At 38.4% G+C, this 14,024-nt stretch overlaps 1 protein-coding gene and 1 pseudogene across 1 annotated transcript in view; one reads left to right on the top strand and one right to left on the bottom strand.

The window, feature by feature from the left end:
* Nucleotides 1-14,024, top strand: part of ALB (albumin) — a 103,959-nt gene that overhangs the window by 30,111 nt on the left and 59,824 nt on the right. The gene's annotated exons all lie outside the window — the stretch shown is intronic.
* Nucleotides 3,260-3,354, bottom strand: LOC126077632 (uncharacterized; annotated as a pseudogene).

The raw sequence follows: 14,024 nt of genomic DNA, 5'->3' as shown, positions 1-14,024 counted from the left end.
AATAAGCATCTGTCAAATTCTTCTTTAGGTAAGGTGCTGGGGTACAGAAATAAAGACACAGTTCTTGATTTCAAGGGTCCACCATCAGGTCAGATGAGGATATAGAGATATAAACAAATTATCATTTTGTCAAGTATTGTAAAGATGATCAGTTAGGGAGAAGTACAGCAGAGGATGGAAACTCATAGGTGGGGCAGATAATCTAGGTTTCGAGTTGTATGGAAGGCTTCCTGGAGGAGATGATTTGGGCATAAACAAAATCATGACCAAACCCATTGCCATCGAGTTGATTCCGACTCATAGCAATCCTATAGGACAGAGTAGAACTGCCCTCATAGGGTTTCCAAGGCTGTAAATCTTTACAGAAGCAGAAAATCCTTGTCAAAGTTTAATGTTGTGGTCTTTCCTTTTCCCCATCTTTCTTTAACTTTTAGTACTTCTGTTCTTATCCATACTGTTTCTTTCTTATGTATATTAATCCTCCTGCTTTATAATCTCCTTCTGCAACCCTCCATCCCCTCCCCCCCCACCTTTGGCAGAATTTAACAGGAATTAGCTACAAAAAGAGGAAGACCCTCAACGAGGTGGATTGACACAGTGGCTGCAACAATGAGCTCAAGCATAACAATGATTGTAAGGATGGTGCAGGACCGGGCAGTGTTTCGTTCTGTTGTGCATAGGATCACTATGAGTCAGAACCTACTCGACGGCACCTAACAACAACAACAACAACAACAGCTACAAAAAAGCAAAGTAATTTTCAGAGTCCGTTCAATGTTCAAGCTTTTCAAAATAGAGAAAAGAAGGATGAGCTTGGATCTGAGAGACAGTGGTTTAAGAACCAGATGACATGATCCAAATTATATGTTTTTGGAATCTTCTTTCATTTTTCACGGGAAAAAGTACATAAATTTTCTTTTTCTTTTTTTTTCTTTCTTCCTTTCTGTCTCTCTTTCTCTCCCGCCCCTTTCTCTCTCTCTCTTTGTTATAGCTCTGGACACAGGTAAAATGAAGGTTACATATAGGAGAACTGAAAAGGTTACGCTACCCAAGTCTTTCTCAGAACTCACTGCGTTCTTGAAACTGCTTTTACTGCAAGTTTTAATTAACTGCTCTTAGAATAACGGCTAAGAGCCCAGGTATTGAGCCAAGTCTGGGTTTGAGTTCTGGCTTACCTACCAGCTAGGTCTGTGACCTTAGCCTAACCTCTCCAGCCCTCAATTTCTTCATTTGCTCTGAAAGTTAAATGAGATAATACCTGCAAAAGCTAGTGCTTGGCACGTGTTTTAGTTCTCTAGTGCTGCTATAACAGAAACACCACAAGTGGATGGTTTTAACAAACAGAAGTTTATTCTCTCACAGTTAGGTGGCTAGAAGTCTGAATTCAGGGTGTCAGCTCCAGGGGAAGGCTTTCTCCCTCTGTCGGCTCTGGAGAAAGGTCCTTGTCATCAGTCTTCCCTGGTCTGGGAGCGTATCAGTGCAGGCACCCCAAGTCCAAAGGACTTGCTGCTCCTGGCACTACTTTCTTGGAGGTTTGATGTCCCCCTGTCTTTCTGCTTCCTTCTTTCTTTTATATCTCTAAAGAGATTGGCTTAAAACACAACCTAATCTTGTAGATTGAGTCCTGCCTCATTAACATAACTGCCTCTAACATCATAGAGACAGGATTCACAACACAGGAAAATCACATCGGATGATCAAATGGTGGACAATCACACAATACTGGGAATCATGGCCTAGCCAATTTGACACATGTTTTTGGGAGACACAACTCAGTCCATAACAGCACATGGTAAGTGCTTTGTAAATGCTAGTTTTTTATCCTAATTACCCATATTCAGCCACAAGGGAATATATATATGTGTGTGTGCAGATATATATATATATAATTTATTTTATTTTTGTTGTTGTTGAGAATATACACAGCAGAACACACACCAATTCAACAACTTTTACATGTACAATTCAGCGACATTGATTACATTCTTCAAGTTGTGATACCATTCTCAACCTCCTTTTCCAAGTTGTTCCTCCCTCATTAACATAAACTCACTGCCCCGTAAGTTTTCTATCTATTCAGTTGCTATTGTCAGTCTGATCCCATATAGACAGATCTTAAAAGAGCACCAATACTCAGGGCAGACATTCTTTACTAGTTAAGCTAAACTATTGCTTGGTTTTAAGGAAGACTTCGAAGTGGAGATATTTTTGGTTTAAGGTTTAAATATTATCTCAGGGCAATAGCTTCAGGGGTTCATCCAACGTCCATGACTCCAGAAATTCTGGATTCCACAATGGAGTATTTTTTTTGTCTCATATACAATATTGTAGACATGCCTATCATGTATCAATGCACCAAAGTACAAAGGTAGAACTTAAAGTTTAAAAACTCTCGTGGCCATGGAGTGAATGTTACATGGAAAAGAAAATATTTGGATAAGCATCAAGAAAACCAGAGGTGGTTGAGGTATTGATTGGCTGACAAAAATAATCTGAGTTGCTTAATGGTGCACAAAGGCTGTGCAAAACATTCTCTTCAGATAGGTAATATCACCATTTTTAAGTCCTTTCTAAAGATGCCTATGAATTAGGAAAAAAAGCTGTATTTATATTGTAAGTGTATGGATTATATTCACTTTGAGAGATTGCTGATTCTGAGAAGTCAGAGAAAAAATTTTTTGTGTGTTTTTACACAAAAATTTTGTAGTTTTACAATGCTGTTTTCTTTTTCTTTTATGTGAATTACATCACTTACAAATTTCTGGACTTATAATTATGCACTGCTTAAAATGTGTTAAGCATTTACATAATTGTCTGCAAGAAGTACCAGAAATTCTCATAGATCCTTGGCACCTATCAGAATGGGGTGGGTTTTTTTGAATAAGTTTATATGCTTGTGTAAAGTGGCAGTCAAACACCTGTAAAAAGGGTTCAGTTGCCTTCACAAATGTGATCTGAGCATCTACAATGGGTCAGGGAACTTTGCAAACAGAATGGGCATCCATGGACCAAAAGACTACAGGTACATGTATTGCCGAAAAAAGATAGTAGAGCATGCCAATTTCAACCACTTTTAAGGCTATCATCTTAGTCAAAGAATGACAGCAGTGTGCTGTATACTTGTTTAAACTCCCAAACCACTGATTCTCAATGTAGTTACAACAGCAACAGTTTTTCATTTTTTATAATACTACATTAACAGACTCAAGAAAAACTTTGAAGCATTATTATTATAATTCTTATAAAAGATTAGTTCTTAGAATATATGGACAGCTTCATGAATTTGGATGTCATTCTTGTGTAGAGGCCATGCTAATCTTCCAATTTCAGTACGTGTGCTGCCAAAGTGGGCAGTTGTTAGAATATATGGATTTTTACAAAAGTAATTTGCAAATCCTTAAGAAGAGATAGATGTTATCTGGGCAAACCTATTCCACAACACAATTTACTAATAGATAATTAATATGAACATCTTTAGTTAATTAAACCTAATATTTCTGAAAATTTTCATGCCTTTTTTTAGAGGAATCTGTGGTATTTTCCAACTTATTTTCTTCTTACTATTTTATCTCTAAACTTGCTGCTTTTCTGTCAAACTGTGATTTCCATTAGGCTTGTGAAATTAGGCTTGTTTAATATTGTTGCTGTAGTCCCTGGGTCGTGCAAATGGTTAATGCACTAGTCTGCTAATTGAAAGGTTGGAGTTTCAAGTCCACCCAGAGGCACCTCAGAAGAAAGGCCTGGTGATCTACTTCTTAAAAGATTAAAAAAAAATTAGCCACTGAAAACTCTGTGGAGCACAGTTCTACCCTGACACACCTGGCACTGTCATGAGTCTGAATCAACTCAATGGCAACTGGTTTAACTGGTTAATATTGCAGCTAAGCAGACACCTCAATTCATATTTCAGTTGTCCTTGGGTGATTAAACACTTATTCTAGCCAATAATATTCAAATAACAGTAAAGCACTCTAACTTTATCTGCATAACAGCCCTATGACATGCGAGAGACTGAGGCTCAAACAGGTTAGAAAACTTGTCAAACTGCACAGCAAGTTAGAGCAGAAAAGAGACTAGAACTCAGGTTCCCTTACTCCTGGTTCTCCTGGCATACTCAACAGAGCTTTCTCACCACCTGAATAGTGTTACAGAGCCTTCTTACATGCCCCAGATAACAAAAGAGGTGTTTGTATTCTAAAGTGTTTGATCTCCCTGTCAAAATACATTTGCTTCATTTATCTTTTGAAACTTTTCATGAAATGCACTTAATAGAAACAAGAATGCTTTGACTTTGTTGTAAGAAACCACCTGGAATCCTTGGTACACATTGTGTAACTGTGTAAACAATGGAAATAATTATTAATTTGGGAAGATGACCCTATGAAATGAAAAACAAAGAAATTAGAAAATTATATTAAGAAAACCCTAGAATCTATATATTTCCTATTTTTAAAATAATATTTATTTATATAAATGATATAGGATATCTGGAAACTTCAAGAGTGAAAAGAGGGATTATTCTAATCTAATTCTACAAATATGATGATATCACTATACTTCTTTCCAGTTTACCTCCTTCATGTATCTATTTTTTCCTAAAGCATTTGAATTATATTCACAGTGAATATATAATTTTCATTCTGATTTTCTTTTACTTAACATTATAACTTAATGAGTTTTGTATTCTCGAATGAGAATATTTGGAGAGGAAAGTTAAATTTTCAAATACATCCATTTAACTGTGAGTCAGTAATTAATCAGTTAATGAAAGGATGACCAAGATTTAAATTTGAAAGTCTTTTAACTGAAAGTTTTAAACCCCAAATGTGAAGATACAAGATAGTATTTACGGTTTCAAATTGAAAAAAAAAAAAAAAGTTAGTATTTTTTTTTATGTAAAACCATTTAACAATGAAAACCATGGATTTTTCATTTGATGAGGCCCTAACTTGCCAGGAATGTTTTTTCTTCTTCATAACCATGCTCAAAATTTTCTTACTACTTAGGCTAAGGCACACAAGTTCTATTTTTTGAGTTGTTGCTGGAATTTGGAAAGAATGTAAAAGAAAGGAAAAATAATATGATATCTGGAATTTGTTTTAAAATAGACCAGCAAACTGACCACAAGTCTGTCAGTTTGTCCTACTGTGGTGGGTTGCTTGTTGCTGTGATACTGGAAGCTTTGCCCCTAGTATTTCAAACACCAGCAGGGTCACTCTTGTTGGACAGCTTTCAGCAGAGTTTCCAGACTAAGGAAGAAGGACCAGGCAGCCTACTTCTGAAAAAATTGTCCAGTGAAAACCTTTTGAATAGCAGTGGAACACTGTCTGATATAGTGCCGGAAGATGAGCCCCTCAGGTTGGAAGGCGTTCAAATATGACTGAGGAAGAGCTGCCTCCTCAAGGTAGAGTCAACCTTAATGATGTGGATGGAGGCAAGCTTTCTGGACCTTCATTTGCTGTCGTGGTGTGACTCAAAATGAGATGAAACAGCTGCAAACATCCATTAATAATTAAACATGGAATGTACGAAGTATGAATCTAGGAAAATTGGAAGTTGTCAAAATTGAAATGGAATGCGTAAAGATAAATACCCTAGGCATTACCCATAAACCCATTGCCGTTGAGTCGATTCTTACTCATAGCGACCCTATAGGACAGGGTAGAACTGCCCCACAGGGTTTCCAAGGAGCACCTGGTGGATTTGAACTGCCAACCTTTTGGTTAGCAGCCTTAGCACTTAAGCACTACACCACCAGGGTTTCCACCCTAGGCATTAGTGACCTGATACTGGTTATTTGGAATCAGATAATCGTATAGTCTACTATGCCAGGAATGACAGATTGAAGAGGAATGGCATCTTGTTCATTGCCAAAACGAACATTTTTGATGTAACCCAGGGTTTAGTTCTTAGTCCTTTTTTTTCTCTATCTGCTTCATCTAACCAATTCATTTCATGTTATAGTATAATTACCATCATATATACACTGCTGTCTCCCATGTTAGGATCGTTAGCCCTGACTTCTCTTTTGAGTTTTAATTTCATATATCCCAATACCTATTTGAAATCTACTTGGATGGATGCAAAATCTGTGTGTGTGTGTATATATATATATTTATTTATTTATTTACTTCTTTTAAGTCCAGCTTTTGCATGCATTGAAAATACCATGGCTTGGTCCTCAAACTGACACTCTTCCTTTTCAACACTTTAAAAAGATCTTTTGCTGCAGATTTGCCCAATGCAATACATCATTTGATTTCTTGACTACAGCTTCCGTAGGCGTTGATAGTGGATCCAAGATAAACGAAATCCTTGACAACTTCAGTCTTTTGTCCATTTATCATGATGTTGCTTATTGGTACAGTTGTGAGAATTTTTGTTTTCTTTATGTTGAGATGTAATCCATACTGAAGGCTGTGGCCTTTGATCTTCATCAGTAAGTGCTTCAAGTCCTCTTCACTTTCAGCAAGCAAAGTTATGTCATTTGCATAACGCAGGTTATTATGAGTCTTCCTCCAATCCTGATGCCCCGTTCTTCTTCATATAGTCCAGCTTCTCGTAATATTTGCTCAGCATACAGATTGAATAGGTATAGACATACTTAAACACAAGTAAATATATGTGAAAATATAAAACACCCAAAGTAGAACTCAATTTTCCTTCCCAAATCTGCTTTTTCTCCAGCCTTACCACCCCAGTAAAACAGCCCCATTGTCAACTCAGTTGCTTTGGCCAAAATTCTAGCAGTTATCCTTGATTCCTCTTTTTCCTTCACATATCATGTTAAATCTATCAAGGTCATACAGGTAGTAAATGGTGAAATTAAAATTTTAACCTAGATGTTTTCCTAAGGCATTCTTTTTTGTTTTTACACTGTGGTTATATTCTTTCATCTTTCTGTCCATGGTGCCTGCCTCTGTACCCCAGTGCTAGTAGCATCTGGCACCCAGTAGGAATTTAAGAAGTATTTGTTGAATTAATTAATAAATAGCATCTGGCATATAGTGACTACACAACAAATGTTTTTTGCATGTCTGTATTATTATGTAAGCTCATTGGAATATAGGATTTTAGGAAAACCCAAATCGTATATTATGGTATTTTATTGTACATCTCATTCATGTAGAAGCTACTAATTTGCTATTATGTAACGGCTGCTAACCAAAAGATCAGCAGTTCAAATCCACCAGGCTCTCCTTGGAAACTCTGTGGGGCAGTTCTACTCTGACCTATAGGGTCGCTATGAGTTGGAATCGACTTGATGACAATGGGTTTGGTTTTTTGGGGGTTTTAATGGCATTTATTATGCAGGAGTAGTATTAAGTTACTGTTGTAATCTCTTACTGTGCCTAATTTATAAATTAAACTTTTTCATAAGTATATATGTATAGAACAGAACATAGTATATATAGGGTTCGGTAAGGTTTCAGGCATCCTTGGGGGCCTTGGAAGTATCTCCTTTGGATAAGGGGCATCTGTTGTACCTTCAGAGGTGATGGTGACTTGAAGTGGAATCTTTTCCCTGATCCCAGTGGGACTAGAGAGAGTCAGCTTGGGACAGCAGAGGAGCAGAATGTGCTGTTGGCATGCAATTTTCAGACTTGGGTATGTTCAGTCCTCAATTTTAGAAAAGCACTTTTTTTTTTTTTTGATGTAGCGAGACTTGACTGAAAACAGAAAACCAGGCGAACCAAGGATTACATACGGGAATGCCGGGTCTTGCAAAATAAAAAAATAAACAAAAACTGGGGAGGGTGTCTGGAGGACGGAAGGAGAGAGCGAGAGCGAGGAGAGGGAGTGGGGAGTTTTTTTTTTTTTCATCTTCCCATTTCTTTAAAAAACCAACATAAGAAAACACGCACACAACCAACGTTTGTTCTCTAGTAGAAACATAAAAAGGGCAGAAACGAACACTGTTTTTCTCTCTTCCAAATTAAAAAAAAAAAAAAAGTAAAAGAAAAGGGAACGCAGGGTGGCGTCGCACCCACGGAGTCCTGGTCCGCGCGGTGTATAAAGAGGCAGACGGGGCACGCGGGTTCGTGCAACATGGGATGGCCACTCGCGGGATAACAGAAGTTCAAAAGTATGCGCAGAGGAGATATTTCCTAGATTTAAGTAAAAATGAGATGCCTTAGCCATAAAAGTTAATGTTTTTGCTTTCTCCAGTGTCTTCAATTTGGATATAACACATTATATACATAATGTGTTTATTATACGTGCATGTGTATACAGTTAAATGCACACATATACATGATTATATATGTAATATATAAGAGCCCTGGTGGTGCAGTGGTTAAGAGCTACAGTTGGTAACCAAAAGGTTGGCAGTTTGAATCCACCAGCTGCTCCTTGGAAACTCTATGGGGCAGTTCTACTCTGTCCCATAAGGTGGCTATGGGGCAGAATGGACTTGACTGCGATGGCTTTGGGTTTTTTTTCTCAGTTATATATAATGGATACAGGTAAAAGAAAACACAAACACGTAGGTAAACGTCCTTCTGGTAGTCTCTGCTTTCAGCCAGGATCCATCTGGCATCAGCAATGATATCCCTGGTTCCACGTCCTCTTCTGAAACCAGCCTGAATTTCTGGCAGTTCCCTGTCAATATACTGCTGCAGCCGTTTTTGAATGATCTTCAGCAAAATTTTGCTTGCATGTTATGTTAATAATATTATTCTATAATTTCCGCATTCGGTTGGATCACCTTTCTCGGGAATAGGCATAAATATGGATCTTTTCCAGTCAGTTGACCAGGAAGCTGTCTTGCGTATTTCTTGGCATAGACGAGTGAGCACTTCCAGCGCTGCATCCTTTTGTTGAAACATTTCAATTGATATTCCGTCAATCCCTGGAGCCTTGTTTTTCGCCAATGCCTTCAGAGCAGCTTGGACTTCCTCTTTCAGTACCATCAGCTCCTGATCGTATGTTTTATTGACTATGCAAAAGCATTTGACTGTGTGGATCATAACAAATTATGGATAACATTACCAAGAATGGGAATTACAGAACACTGAATTGTGGACATGAGAAACCTGTACATGGATCAAGGGACAGCTGTTCAGACAGAACAAGGGATACTGAGTGGTTTAAAGTCAGGAAATGTGTGCGTCAGGGTTATATCCTTTCACCATTTGTATTCGATCTGTATGCTGAGCAAGTAATCTGAAAGCTGGACTATATGAAGAAGAATGCTGCATCAGGATTGGAGGAAGACTCATTAGCAACTGGTGTTAAGCAGATGACATAACCTCGCTTGCTGAAAGTGAAAAGGACTTGAAGCACTTACTAATGAAGATCAAAGACCATAGCCTTCAGTATGGCTTGCACCTCTACATACAGAAAACAAAAATCCTCACAACTGGGCCAATGAACAACATCATGATAAACACAGAAAAGATTGAAGTTGTCAAGGATTTCATTTTACTTGGATCTACAATCAACAGCAATGGAAGCAGCAGTCAAGAAATCAAATGACGCGTTGTATTGGGCAAATCTGCTGCAAAGGACCTCTTTAAAGTGTTGAAAAGTAGGGATGTCACCTTGAAGACTAAGGTGTGCCTGACCCAAGCCATGGTATTTTCAATCACATCATATGCATGTGAAAGCTGGACAATGAATAAGGAAGACCGAAGAAGAATTGACACCTTTGAATTGTGGTGTTGGCAAAGAATATTGGATATACCATGGATTGCCAAAAAAATGAACAAATCTGTCTTGGAAGAAGTACAACCAGAATCCTCCCTAGAAGCAAGGATGGCGATACTTGAGTCTTACATACTTTGGACATGTCAGGAGGGATCAGTCCCTGGAGAAGGACATCGTGCTTGGCAAAGTACAGGGTCAGCAGAAAAGAGGAAGACCCTCAACGAGGTGGATTGACACAGTGGCTGCAACAGTTAGCTCAAGCAGAACAACAATTGTAAGGATGGCACAGGGCCAGGCAGTGTTTCATTCTGTTGTGCATGGGGTCGCTATGAGTCAGAGCAGACTCGACGGCACCTAATAACGATAACATAATGGCTATAACACATATACATGTTATATATATATATATATATATTTAAAAAGAATTACATCAAGTGAAATATTTACAGAATGTCTGAAAGCACCCCCAAGGTTCCATAGAACATAATTTGAAAAGCACTGTTCTAGGTATTAGCTGGCTACAGAGATGAACAAAAGATGGTGTCTGTCTCAAGAACCGCACAATATTAGAGGGACTGTTCAGTAAAATGTACGTCCATATAGCTCATTGGCTGGTTTCCAAATAGAATTAAATATTTTGTTTTACAAAGGCTACGTTTTTTGTTTTGTTTTTCCCTGGTTTCTTCAACATGGCTTCTCGTATCCTTCAGTTCTGCAATGATTAAGATTTAATGTTTAGTTTATGAAGTTCAAAGACAGAAGTGATTTCTGAAGGATGCTGTTGAAGTTTCTTGCTCTATCCAGCTGTTATAATGTGACTCCAGAGAGATTAGTGTATGGACCAAGCAGAGTAGCAGCTTTTTTCAGAAGCAGAAGAGCCAGATATATTTTTTTCATCAGCTACGGTTTTCTTTGTTATGTTAGTGTGGCAATTATCAATGTAGGGTGTGTCTTAAGCCAATCACTTTTGAGATACAAAAAGACAAGATTGAGTACAGAAGCAAGTAAGCACAAATGGAGGAAGAGAGATACCATGCCTCAAGACAATTGCCAAGGAACCCCCAAAGCCCCCAGACAGAGAAAGCCTTCCTCTCCATCCAGCACCCTGGATTTGGACTTCTAGCCTCCTAAACTGTGAAAAAATAAATTTCTGTTGGTTAAAGCCGCCACTTGTGGTATTTCTGTTATAGCAACACTAAGTAAACAACACAAAAAAAATCTCTTTGCCGTAGAGTTAATTCCAACTCATAGTGACCCTATAGGACCGAGTAGAATGCCCATAGAGTTTCCAAGGAGCACCTGGTGGATTTGAACTGCTGACCTTTAGGTTAGCAGCCATAATATTTAACCACTACACCACCAGGGTTTCGGAACAAAACATAGGGTCGATATTTTAAAATTCCATTGAATATCAAACTTAGAGGTAAATTAAGGGTCAGAGAGAGGAAATGCTCTTTGTGCAAATGATAAGACTCATATCAGAAAAAAATAAAGTAAGTCTTGTAGCTTGTCTGTAAGCAAATGCCAGAGATCTATTTGAAATAAAGGAGATACAGTAACTTTGCCAAGAGCGACGAGGAAATGTTAGGAATAAGAGGGGGAAAAAAATTCAAGGAAGGGATGCTTGTCCCCAGTTTTTTGGGTTCAGTTCTTTATCTTGGTAATACGTGACCTCTAAGCCCTGTGGTTAGTGGTCACATATCACCAAGGTAAAGAACTCAACCCTAAAATACCAGCGCCCTGGTGGCACAATGGTTAAGCACTCAGCTGCTAACCAAAAGGCTGGTGGCTTGAACCCACCAGCTGCCCTGCAGGAGAAAGATGTAACAGTCAGCTTTGGTAAAGATTTACAGCCTTGGAGACCCTATGGGGCAGTTCTACTCTGTCCCATAAGTTGGAATCGCTGTGAGTTGGAATCGACTTGATAGCAATAGGTTTGGTTTGGTTTTTGGTTAATCCCTGTGGTTAGTATTTCATGGTCAGGGTCAACAAGCTCTTCTTGGTAGGATTGGTTAACTTTTGTGGTACAGCACACCGTAGACAAATGTGTGGGTGAGTTCCCTGGAGTAAGATGTGTCGTTAATTCTCTAGATTATTTTTCCACGCAACATTGGACTTCCTGATTAAACTGTTACCAAAGGAACTGTTACCTCATAATTGTTTGGACTGCTTTGCTTGAGATCTGCCCAGAACACCATGTTCTTATCACAAGGTAGTCCAGGAAGGACAGTATGATGATCGTAATGGTGGTCATTGTTCAGTACTTCAAAAAACCAAAACCAAACCCGTTGCCCTAGAGTCGATTCTGACTCATAGCGACTATATAGGACAGAGTAGTACTGCCCCATAGAGTTTCCAAGGAGTGCCTGGTGGATTTGAACTGCTGACCTTTTGGTTAGCAGCTGTAGTACTTAACTACTTTGCCACCAGGGTTTCCTTCAGTACTTCATTCCTTTCCTAATTGGGGCTAACTTGAAAGAATGATTATAATTTAGCTTCCCAAATCTGCAAAATACATAAAGTTCCAAATTTTACAGCTCTGGAGCACTTTTTAATCTTCTCTCCAATAATGCTGCATTTAAGTCTCCTGTCCCAGTTTTACAAGATTCTACAATGTACTATGTACTCAGGGCAGAAAATGCTAACGTTCATTCTTCTGTACCTAAGATAAAGCTCTATAAGGACCATATTTGACTATGTTCATGTATACGAAAAAAACAAAAAAACACCAAACCTGTTGCTGTCCAGTCTGTTCCGACTCATAGCGACCCTATAGGACAGAGCAATCTCGGAAACCATAGGTTTCCAAGGAGCAGCTAGTGGATTTGAACTGCTGACCTTTTGGTTAACAGCCTGAGCTCTTAACCACTGTATTACCAGGACTTCTATTCGTGTATAATATCAGGTGAATTCACCAAATGGGATTGTACTGCCTCAACTTCAGGCTCACGAGCTGGAGACAGGGCTCAATGCACATACTTCTTTTTTTTTTTTTTTAAATTGTGCTTTAGGTGAAAGTTTATGGCTCAAATTAATATCTCATACAAAAATTTATACACATATTGTTGTGTGACACTAGTTGCAATTCCTATAATGTGAGCACGCTCCCCCTTTCCACCCTGGGTTTCCCATTTCTATCCACCTGGCTCCTGTGCTTTTCTGCCTTCTCATCCTGCCTCCGTACAGGAGTTGCCCATTTAGTCTCAATTTTATCTGCTTGAACTAAGAAGTACACTCTTTGCACATACTTCTTTTTCTTTCATGTGAAATGTGATTATAAACCAACAAGACAGTACTGCAGATCGTATAATAACTCTCTCTGCCACCATGTAATTGTGTTAATTTCTGCTCTGCCTTATGTTGGCACAGAGGTGTATCCAGCGAGGGAGGCTTGTTTATAAGAGTTTCCAATGGGAAGCTGTAGAAACCTGCTTTTGTCTTCCTCCTCAATCTATCTGGGTTTCCATCTTGTTTATTTCCTTTGTGGGGGATGCTGGATCTCAGAAGGACAATAGTCCCGCAGTATTTGCCCTCTTCTCATTCCTTTTGAATTTCCCTTTTGCTTCTGTTACTTTTTCCTCTAGAAAGGGTCTTCATTTTATGGAATGCTCCTTATTTACATTCAGAGTTCTAGCTAAGACCTGTTTAAAAAAAAAAAAAAAGACACTGTAGGTTGAAATCTTTGAAGTCTTGCTTTTAATATGTAATGATTAAGATTAAAATCTTCCTTCTCTCTACAATCTCTTCCAAGATTATTGTGTCTTTTAGAAATCTTATAATGATAGATGAATATTAGAATTCCTTCCACTTTGCTTTCCTGCTATAATGAATTTAATACTCCCCAAGGCATTGAGTAGGAAGATCACATATAAGGAAGCAAAAAAGAAAAAAATATTTCAAAAATACCATTCTTGTTAAATATGTGTATATTTTCATGTCTATTTCTATTTATGTCTCTGTTTTCTTGCCTTCCGTAAACTGACTTTAATTCCTCAACATCTGCTTGATCAAAAGCTGTATTCCCTCATTGCCAGGTTCACTTTCTCCTGTCTCTAGTATCACTATAACTATTACTATCTCTACCCATCTAGCTCCTGCCACCTTTCCTCTGATTGTTCCCTTTTTCCGTTAGTCATGGTTGAATTCCAACCTTTTTATCCCAAACCTATTTCTTTTCTATATAGTTCCTTTCTCAACCTGAAATCTGACTCTGGTTCATCGATGAGCATGTGTTAAACGCTGATTACGTACAGTCTGAAGGAGCCTTAGTGGTTAAGTGCTGGGCTGCTAACTGAAGAGTCAGTGGTTCCAACTGCTCCATGGGAGAAAGATGTGGCGGTCTGCTTCTGTAAAGATTACAGCTGTGGAATCCTTAT

This window comes from Elephas maximus, chromosome 5 (genome assembly GCF_024166365.1).
Source record: "Elephas maximus indicus isolate mEleMax1 chromosome 5, mEleMax1 primary haplotype, whole genome shotgun sequence".
Taxonomy (NCBI): Eukaryota; Metazoa; Chordata; class Mammalia; order Proboscidea; family Elephantidae; genus Elephas; species Elephas maximus.
The sequence above is the reverse complement of the archived record's forward strand: the minus strand, read 5'-3'. Positions and strand labels throughout refer to the sequence as shown.